Genomic DNA, 9,845 nt, shown 5'->3' with positions numbered 1-9,845 from the left:
AGTAGAAGAAGAAAGGGGTAGAAGAATGAAGAAGGAGATTCGGATAATTAGATGGAGAGAGGTGAAGAGAAGTGTTAGTGAATAAATAATTAAATAGAAGAAGAAAAGAGAAAGAGAATTTCGAAAATAATTTTTAAAAAGGGGTTAGTGATTTTCGAAAAATAGGATTAAAATTAAAATTTAAAACAAGAAACATTTAGTTAATTAAGAAGAATTTTTGAAAAAGAGAGAGATATTTTCGAAAATTGAAGAGGGAAAAGTAGTTAGGTGGTTTTGAAAAAGATAAGAAACAAACAAAAAGTTAGTTAGTTGATTGAAAAAAGATTTGAAATCAAATTTTAAAAAGATAAGAAGATAAGAAGTTAGATAAGATATTTTGAAATCAAATTTTGAAAAAGATAAAATTTTGAGAAGGATAAGATAAAAAGATAAGATAAAAAATTTTAATAAAAAGATATTTTGAAAAAGATTTAATTTTTTAAAATGACTTGACTAACAAGAAACTACAAGATAAGATTCTAGAACTTAAAGATTGAACCTTTCTTAACAAGAAAGTAACAAACTTCAAATTTTTGAACCAATCACATTAATTGTTAGCTAATTTTCGAAAATTAGATGTAAAGATAAGAAAAAGATTTTGAAAATATTTTGAAAAAGATTTTTGAAATTTTCGAAAAATAGAAAAAAAATGAAAAAGATATGATTTTTGAAAAAGATTTTGAAAAGATAAGATTTTTAAAATTTGAAATTTTGACTTGACTTGTAAGAAACAACTAATTTTAAAAATTTTTGACCAAGTCAACCCAAAATTTCGAAAATTTGGAGGGAAATAAGGAAAAGATATTTTTTTTATTTTTGAATTTTTAATTATGAGAGAGAAAAACAACAAAAATACTCAATGCATGAAATTTTTAGATCAAAACAATGAATGCATGCAAGAATGCTATGAATGTCAAGATGAACACCAAGAACACTTTGAAGATCATGATGAACATCAAGAACATATTTTTGAAAAATTTTTAATGCAAAGAAAACATGCAAGACACTAAGCTTAGAAATCTTTAATTCATGAAAAATTTGAATGCAAAGATGCACATGAAAAACAAGAAAAGACACAAAACAAGAAATCATCAAGATCAAACAAGAAGACTTGTCAAGAACAAATTGAAGATCATGAAGAACACCATGAATGCATGAAATTTTCGAAAAATGCAAAAAATTTTTAAAGCATGCAATTGACACCAAACTTAAAAATTGACTCAAGACTCAAACAAGAAACACAAAATATTTTTGGTTTTTATGATTTTATGATTTTTTTGTATTTTTATTATTTTTTTTCGAAAATATTTTTGGAAAAACGAAAAATAAAAGAAAAAGTTTTTGAAAAAGATTTTTGAAAAGAAAATTACCTAATCTGAGCAACAAGATGAACCGTCAGTTGTCCAAACTCGAACAATCCCCGGCAACGGCGCCAAAAACTTGGTGGACGAAATTGAGATCCATATTCTTTTGTATTTGTATGAAATCATTATTATGGCACCAGTTGAATTCACAACTCCGTTCAACTAACCAGCAAGTGTACTGGGTCGTCCAAGTAATAAACCTTACGCGAGTAAGGGTCGATCCCACAGAGATTGTTGGTATGAAGCAAGCTATGGTCACCTTGTAAATCTCAGTTAGACAGATTAAATTGGTTTATGGTTTCGAAAATTATTAATAAAATAGAAAATAAAAAGGGATAGAAATACTTATGTAGATTAATAGTGGGAATTTCAGATAAGTGCATGGAGATGCTGAGCTCCTCTTGAAACTCTACTTCACTACTCTTTCTTCCAATCCTTCTTACTCCCTTCCATGGCTAGCTGTATGTAGGGCATCACCATCATCAATGGCTACTTTCAATCCTCTCGGGAAAATGGTCCTATGCGGTGTCACTACACGGCTAATCGTCTGGAGGCATCACCCTTACTGATAGCTACATCCCATCCTCTCAGTGAAAATGGTCTAAATGCTCTGTCACAGCACGGCTAATCATCTGTCGGTTCTCAATCAGGTTAGAATAGAATCCATTGATTCTTTTGCGTCTGTCACTAACGCCCAGCCTTCAGGAGTTTGAAGCTCGTCACAGTCATTCAATACCGGAATCCTACTCGGAATACCACAGACAAGGTTAGACTTTCCAGATCCTCATGAATGCCGCCATCTTTCTAGCTTATACCACGAAGATTCTGTTGGGGAATCTAAGAGATATGCTCCCGGCCTAAGGTAGAACGGAAGTGGTTGTCAATCACGCGCGTTCATATGTGAGAATGATGATGAGTGTCACGGATCATCACATTCATCAAAGTGTTGTGCAACGAATATCTTGAAATAAGAATAAGAGAGAATTGAATGAAAAGTAATAGTAATTGTATTGAAACTTGAGGTACAGCAGAGCTCCACACCCTTAATCTATGGTGTGCAGAAACTCCACTGTTGAAAATACATAAGTAAAAGGTTCAGGCATGGCCGAATGGCCAGCCCCCATGATCTGAGAACTAATCGTCCCAAGATGCTCTTTAGATCTAAAGTGATCAAAAGATGTCTAATACAATAGTTAAATGTCCTATATATACTAGACTAGCTACTAGGGTTTACATGAGTAAGTAATTGATGCATAAATCCACTTCCGGGGCCCACTTGGTGTATGTTTGGGCTGAGCTTGATCTATCCACGAGCTGAGGCTTTTCTTGGAGTTGAACTCCAAGTTATAACGTGTTTTGGGCGTTCAACTCCGGATCATGACGTTTTTCTGCCGTTTAACTCCAGACAGCAGCATGTACTTGGCGTTCAACGCCAAGTTACGTCATCAATTTCCGAATAAAGTATGGACTATTATATATTGCTGAAAAGCTCTGGATGTCTACTTTCCAACGCCATTGAGAGCGCGCCAATTGGAGTTCTGTTGCTCCAGAAAATCCATTTTGAGTGCAGGGAGGTCAGATTCCAATAGCATCAGCAGTCCTTTTGTCAGCCTTTTTCAGAGTTTTGCTCAAATTCCTCAATTTCAGCCAGAAATTACCTGAAATCACAGAAAAATAGACAAACTCATAGTAAAGTCCAGAAATGTGAATTTAACATAAAAACTAATGAAAACATCCCTAAAAGTAGCTTGAACTTACTAAAAACTACCTAAAAACAATGCCAAAAAGCGTATAAATTATCCGCTCATCAATCTGTCTCCTTTGACAGTGACTCGAGTTGTGATTCCTCTCTTTTTGTTTATCATCCTGGCCTCTTTTTGAATTCCTTCCCCTCCTTGTACCTGCTCACTCTTCTGTTCTATTGTTTTGTTGATTGCTTGCCCTGGAAGATAGTCACTTGTCTTGCTTGTTTCTTCCTTACTTTGTGATTCTGGAAACACTTTTAAGGTGATGCTCTCTTCATGCATCCTGAGGGTTAGCTCTCCCTGCTCTATGTCTACAATGGCTCTCGCAGTGGCCAAAAATGGTCAACCAAGTATTATGGAGTCATTCTCATTCTCTGCTGAATCTAGGATCACAAAATCTGCCGGATAGATGAACTTGTCAACCTTAACTAAAAGGTTCTCAATCAACCCTTTAGGATATACTACTGATTGGTCCACCAATTCCAAGGACATCTGTATTGGTTTCACCTCTTCTATGCCAAGCTTTTTCACTAGAGAAGATGGGATTAGATTTATACTTGCTCCTAAGTCACACATCCCCTTGTTGATGAATAGGCTTCCAATAGTGCAGGGTAAGAAGAAACCTCTAGGATCTTCAAGCTTGGGAGGGAGCCCCTTTTTGATGAGTGCACTACATTCTTCACTAAGCATTACAGTCTCCTTCTCATTCCAACTTCTCTTCTTGTTGATGAGCTCCTTTAAGAATTTGGCATATAAAGGCATTTGCTCCAATGCCTCAGCCAAAGGTATGTTGATTTTCAGCTTCTTGAAAGTCTCAAGGAATTTGTGGAAATGTTGATCCTTTGCTTCTTTTTGGAATCTCTGTGGATACGGTAGTGGTGGTGTTAAGCTCTTCTCCACTTGATGTTGTCTTGGATTCGGTTCTTCCATGATCTGCTTTCCTTTCTTGAGATTCTGTGGTTGGTTGTTTTCCTCTGTGAGTTTTTCTGGGACATTCTTGCTTGTTATGTCCTTGTTGTTAGCTCCATCTTTTTCTATTGACTCTTTGTCATTCTCCATAAGTTTCTTGGTTGCTCCTTGGTTACCATCCACTAACATCTTTCCACTCCTTAATTGCACGACTTTGCATTCTTCCTTTGGGTTAGGAATGGTGTCACTTGGTAGTGAGCTTGATGGTTTTTCAACAGAAATCTATTTGGAGATTTGTCCAATTTTCCTTTCTAAGTTCTTCATGGAAGCTTCTTGGTTCTTTGTTGTCAATTCTTGGTTCTTCATCATTTTCTCCATGAGCAGCTCTAGATTAGTGATCCTCTGAGATTCTTGTGAGATGGGTTGGTTTTGGGGTGTTGTTGGATGATGGTAAGTGCTTTGGTTAGTTGGGTGGTTATTGGGTAGGTGATGGTTAGAGTTGGGGTAATTATTTTGTGGTTTTCTGTATGTATTTTGGTTAGTGTTTGGCTGGGGGTTGTGGTTTGTGCTTTTCCAATTGTTCTGACTTGAGTTTCTTTGCCATGGTTGTTGGCTTTGATTGTGGTTGTCTCCCCATCTGAGGTTGGGATGGTTCTTCCAAGATGGATTGTAGGTATCACCATAGACTTCATTTGTTCTAGGATTTTGATTGTGCATGTATTGGACTTGCTCTTGCTGTTGCTCCTCTTGAGTTTCTTCACTTTGCCCCCAAGTAGTTGATGGTTGGCTTGTGGCACTCACTGATGCTACTTGCAGGCCATCAATTCTTTTGGCCATTTGCTCAAACTGTTGTTGAATCTGCTGCTGTATCATCTTGTTCTGAGCTAGAATTGAATCTACTCCTTCCAACTCCATTACTCCTCTTCTTTGTGATGGTTGGCGTTGTCTTTGATGAGCAAAGAAATATTGGTTGTTGGCCACCATATCAATGAGGTTTTGAGCTTCCTCTGTAGTTTTCATGAGTTGTAATGAGCCTCCAGCTGAATGATCAAGTGCTTCTTGAGCTTTCAGAGTAAGTCCTTCATAGAAGTTTTGCAACTTATCCCACTCAGTAAACATCTCTGGTGGACATTTCCTCAACAGTGCCTTATATCTTTCCCATGCTTCATATAAATTTTCAGCCTCCATTTGAGTGAATGTCTGCACCTCAGTCTTCAGTCTTATGATCCTTTGAGGGGGATAAAATTTGGCAAGAAACTTGCTCACCAAATCATCCCAAGTGTTTATGCTTTCCTTTGGAAATGTTTCTAGCCATTGAGTGGCTTTGTCCCTGAGAGAGAATGGAAAGAGCAGCAACTTGTAACTATCAGGAGGTACACCATTGGTTTTGACAGTGTCACAAATTCTCAAGAAGGTAGATAAATGTTGATTCGGATCCTCCAATGGCCCTCCTCCAAAAGAACAGTTGTTTTGGACCAGTGTGATGAGCTGTGGCTTTAGTTCAAAGTTGTTTGCATTGACATTGGGGGTAAGAATGCTACTCCCACAGTGTCTAGCATTTGCAAATGTGTAGGAAGCCAGTACTCTTCTTTGTTGTGGGTTATTGTTGGCTCCTCCTTCTGGTTGATTGGGATTTGATGGATCTCCTTCCATTTCTTGGAATTCCTCCTCAGATTCTTCCTCTCCAATGACGTTCTTCCCTCTTTCAGCTCTTCTTATTCTTCGAAGAGTTCTTTGGTCAATTTCAGAGAGAATAGGGGAGGCTCTTCGTGTACCTGACATACAAACACACAATAAGAAACACACAGATCCAGAAAACCAATGAAACTTTAATCTATTGCTGGAATGAATTTTTAGTTAGTTTAAGCAAAAATTCAAACAGTTAGTGTGTTAAAGAAACAGAAAAGAAAAAGTGCTTGATCTAGACCTCCACTTCACTTAATCATTGTCAATCTAATTCAATCCCCGGCAACGGCGCCAAAAACTTGATGTGCGGAAAACGATCCGATACAAAACTCACCGGCAAGTGTACCGGGTCGCATCAAGTAATAATAAGTCACATGAGTGAGGTCGATCCCACAGGGATTGAAGGATTGAGCAATTTTAGTTCGGTGGTTGATTTAGTCAAGCGAATCAAGTATTGGTTGAGTGGTTTTGTATCCAACAGTAAGTAAATAGCAGAAAATGTAAAGGGAGAGGGATGAATTGCAGAAATTAAAGAAAACTGAAAGTAAAAGAGCTGAATCTTAAAGAACAAGAAATTAAATGACTGAAACTTAAAGTGCAAGAAATGTAAATTGCAGTAACTTAAAGAGCAAGAAATATAAATTGCAATAATGAAAAGGGATTTGAGGATTGGGATTTCAAAATTCAAGCAATGGAAATTAAATTGCAGCAAGTAATAAAGCAGAAGATGAATTAGAAATACTTAAAATTCAAACAGAAAGGAAATTGAATTGCAACAGAGGTTCACAGAAGAACCAAAAGGAAAATGTGATCTCAGGATTTCCAGAGACTAGATAGCAAAGTTTAGATCTCAATTGCCTTCCCAGATCCAAATTCCCAAAGCAATTAACAAGAGATTAAAGAAGAAGCAGTAAAGGGAATGTAATTGAACTCAATTATGCAGAAGAGAATTTAAAGAGTTCTTGAGTGGAGATTGAGACAGAATTTCCTCAATTCTTAACACCCAAGACTCAAACAAGAAAAGTAAAAATGCTCAAGCAAGAACAAGGAAGAAGAGAGATCAATTCTCCTCCCCAATTCTCAGAAATCTCAGTGAAGTCTCTCAGAGAAAATTCAAAAGTTCCAAAGGAAAAGTTCCAAAAGTTCAAGAGTAAAGAAAAGTTTTTTTTTCATTAAACTAACTCCTATTTATACACTTTCTATTCTTGGATTTTGGAATTTGGATGGGCTTTTGATTTGGTGAAGAAATGAATTTTATTGGATTTTTAATCGAATTTCAGCCCAAGAAAAGTTGCTTCCAGGAGGCTGCCCTGCCCTTGTGGAGGGCAGGGCAGGAATTGATGCGTGCGGCCTTGGTGCGAGCGTGGTGTGCGAGTTGGTGCTGCAGGATGCTGCCCTGCCCTTGTGGAGGGCAGGGCAGAAATTTTTGGTGCGCCAGAATGATGCCCGTGCATGCGTGCCGTGCTGCCGAGACTTCCCTTGGTGCGCCAATCTGGTGCGCAGGCCGTGCACCACAAGATGCTGCCCTGCCCTTGCGGAGGGCAGGGCAATGTTTCCAAAGTTGAAGCCCCGTGTTCAAAACTCGGGTAATGCACACGCTACACTTTTCCTTGGTTTTCTTGGCACCAAAGTAAGGCTTAGTTTCTTGTTTCCTCATGGTGCCGTGTTCGATCCTTGTGGCAAGCATTGGTGAACTTTTTCTTTGAATTTCTTCCTTTGGTGAGCCCGACATTGCCCTTGAGGAGGGCAGGGCAGTGTTTTTGATTTCCTTGATTCATGGCTCCAATTTGTGCTCTGCCCTTGTTGTGGGCAGGGCAGTGTTGCCTCTCAAGGCTTGTTTCCTTATGTTGCCCTCCTAGAGGGCAGTGTGCCCTTGTGGAGGGCAATGCTTGCTTCCTCCCTTCCATGCGCCACACTTTTCCTCTCTTGGGCCACGCTTTCTTAAGCCACGCTTTCCTTTTTTCTTTCTTTCTTCACCTACAATAAACCAAAACAACCACTCAAAGTATCACTGAATTCACAAGGCTTATAAATTAATTAAAAATCAATTAAATTCAGCTTAAACCTCATGAGTTAACATTAATTTCATGGTGGTTGTTTGATTTAAGGAAGTTATGCATTTTCACTCCAAATCACTTACTTAGGATGCAAGAAAGTGCATAAAGGCTAATAAAACAAGTGAAATTAGCTTGAAAAATGGGTATATGATGACCTGTCATCACATGCAAGATACCAAACTTAGAAATCTTTAATGCATGGACTCTAACAAACGAAAAATACATATGAAAAACAACAAACAACTCAAAACAAGAAAACATCAAGATCAAACAAGAGGACTTATCAAGAACAACTTGAAGATCATGAAGAACACTATGAATGCGTGAGAGTTTTTGAAAAATGTAAGAAAAATTTTTAAAAGCATGCAATTGACACCAAACTTAAAAATTGACTCAAGACTCAAACAAGAAACACAAAATAATTTTTTTATTTTTATGATTTTTTAATTTTTTGGATTTTTATTAATTTTTTCGAAAATAAAGTTTGGAAAAACGAAAAATAAAAGAAAAATTTTGAAAAAGATTTTTGAAAAGAAAATTACCTAATCTGAGCAACAAGATGAACCGTCAGTTGTCCATACTCGAACAATCCCCGGCAACGGCGCCAAAAACTTGGTGGACGAAATTGTGATCAACAATAATGGCTCTTTGGCATGTGCCTAAAAACTAACTCAGCACTTTCTTTTCACAACTCCGTTTAACTTAACCAGCAAGTGTACTGGGTCATCCAAGTAATACCTTACGTGAGTAAGGGTCGATCCCACAGAGATTGTTGGTATGAAGCAAGCTATGGTCACCTTGTAAATCTCAGTTAGGCAGATTAAATGGTTATGGGTTTCGAAAATTAATAATAAATATAAAATAAAAAGGGATAGAAATACTTATGTAAATCAATAGTGGGAATTTCAGATAGGCGTGTGGAGATGCTAGAATCCTTTCGAATCTCTACTTTCTTATTGCTTTCATCCAATCCTTCTTACTCCTTTCCATGGCAAGCTGTATGTAGGGCATCACCATCATCAATGGCTACTTTTAATCCTCTTGGGAAAATGGTCCTATGCGCTGTCACTGCACGGCTAATCGTCTGGAGGCATCACCCTTGTTGATAGCTACATCCCATCCTCTCAGTGAAAATGGTCCAAATGCTCTGTCACAGCACGGCTAATCATCTGTCGATCCTCAATTAGGTTGGAGTAGAATCCCTTGATTCTTTTGCGTTTGTCATCACGCCCAGCCTTCAGGAGTTTGAAGCTCGTCACAGTCATTCAATACCGGAATCCTACTCGGAATACCACAGACAAGGTTAGACTTTCCGGATTCCCGGGATCCTACTCGGAATACCATAGACAAGGTTAGACTTTTCGGATCCCCATGAATGCCGTCATCTATCTAGCTTATACCACGAAGATTCTGTTGGGGAATCTAAGAGATATGCGCCCGGCCTAAGGTAGAACGGAAGTGGTTGTCAGTCACACGCGTTCATAGGTGAGAATGATGATGAGTGTCACGGATCATCACATTCATCAAAGTGTTGTGCAACATATATCTTGGAATAAGAATAAAAGAGAATTGAATAGAAAGTAATAGTAATTGTATTGAAACTTGAGGTACAGCAGAGCTCCACACCCTTAATCTATGGTGTGCAGAAACTCCACCGTTGAAAATACATAAGTGAAAGGTTCAGGCATGGCCGAATGGCCAGCCCCCTAAAACGTGATCAATGGCCCCCTAAGATGAAGAATAAAACAAAACTGAGACCAGAGATGAAACGTGGTCAAAAGACTACTAATACATTAGTAAAAAGTCTTATTTATACTAAACTAGCTACTAGGGTTTACATGAGTAAGTAATTGATGCATAAATCCGCTTCCGGGGCCCACTTGGTGTATGCTTGGGCTTAGCTTGATCTATCCACGAGCTGAGGCTTTTCTTGGAGTTGAACTCCAAGTTATAACGTGTTTTGGGCGTTCAACTCCGGATCATGACGTGTTTTTGGCGTTTAACTCCAGACAGCAGCATGTACCTGGCGTTCAACGCCAAGTTAC

The sequence above is a fragment of the Arachis stenosperma genome, chromosome 5 (genome assembly GCF_014773155.1).
Source record: "Arachis stenosperma cultivar V10309 chromosome 5, arast.V10309.gnm1.PFL2, whole genome shotgun sequence".
Classification (NCBI taxonomy): domain Eukaryota; kingdom Viridiplantae; phylum Streptophyta; class Magnoliopsida; order Fabales; family Fabaceae; genus Arachis; species Arachis stenosperma.
Note: the sequence above shows the minus strand (reverse complement) of the source record.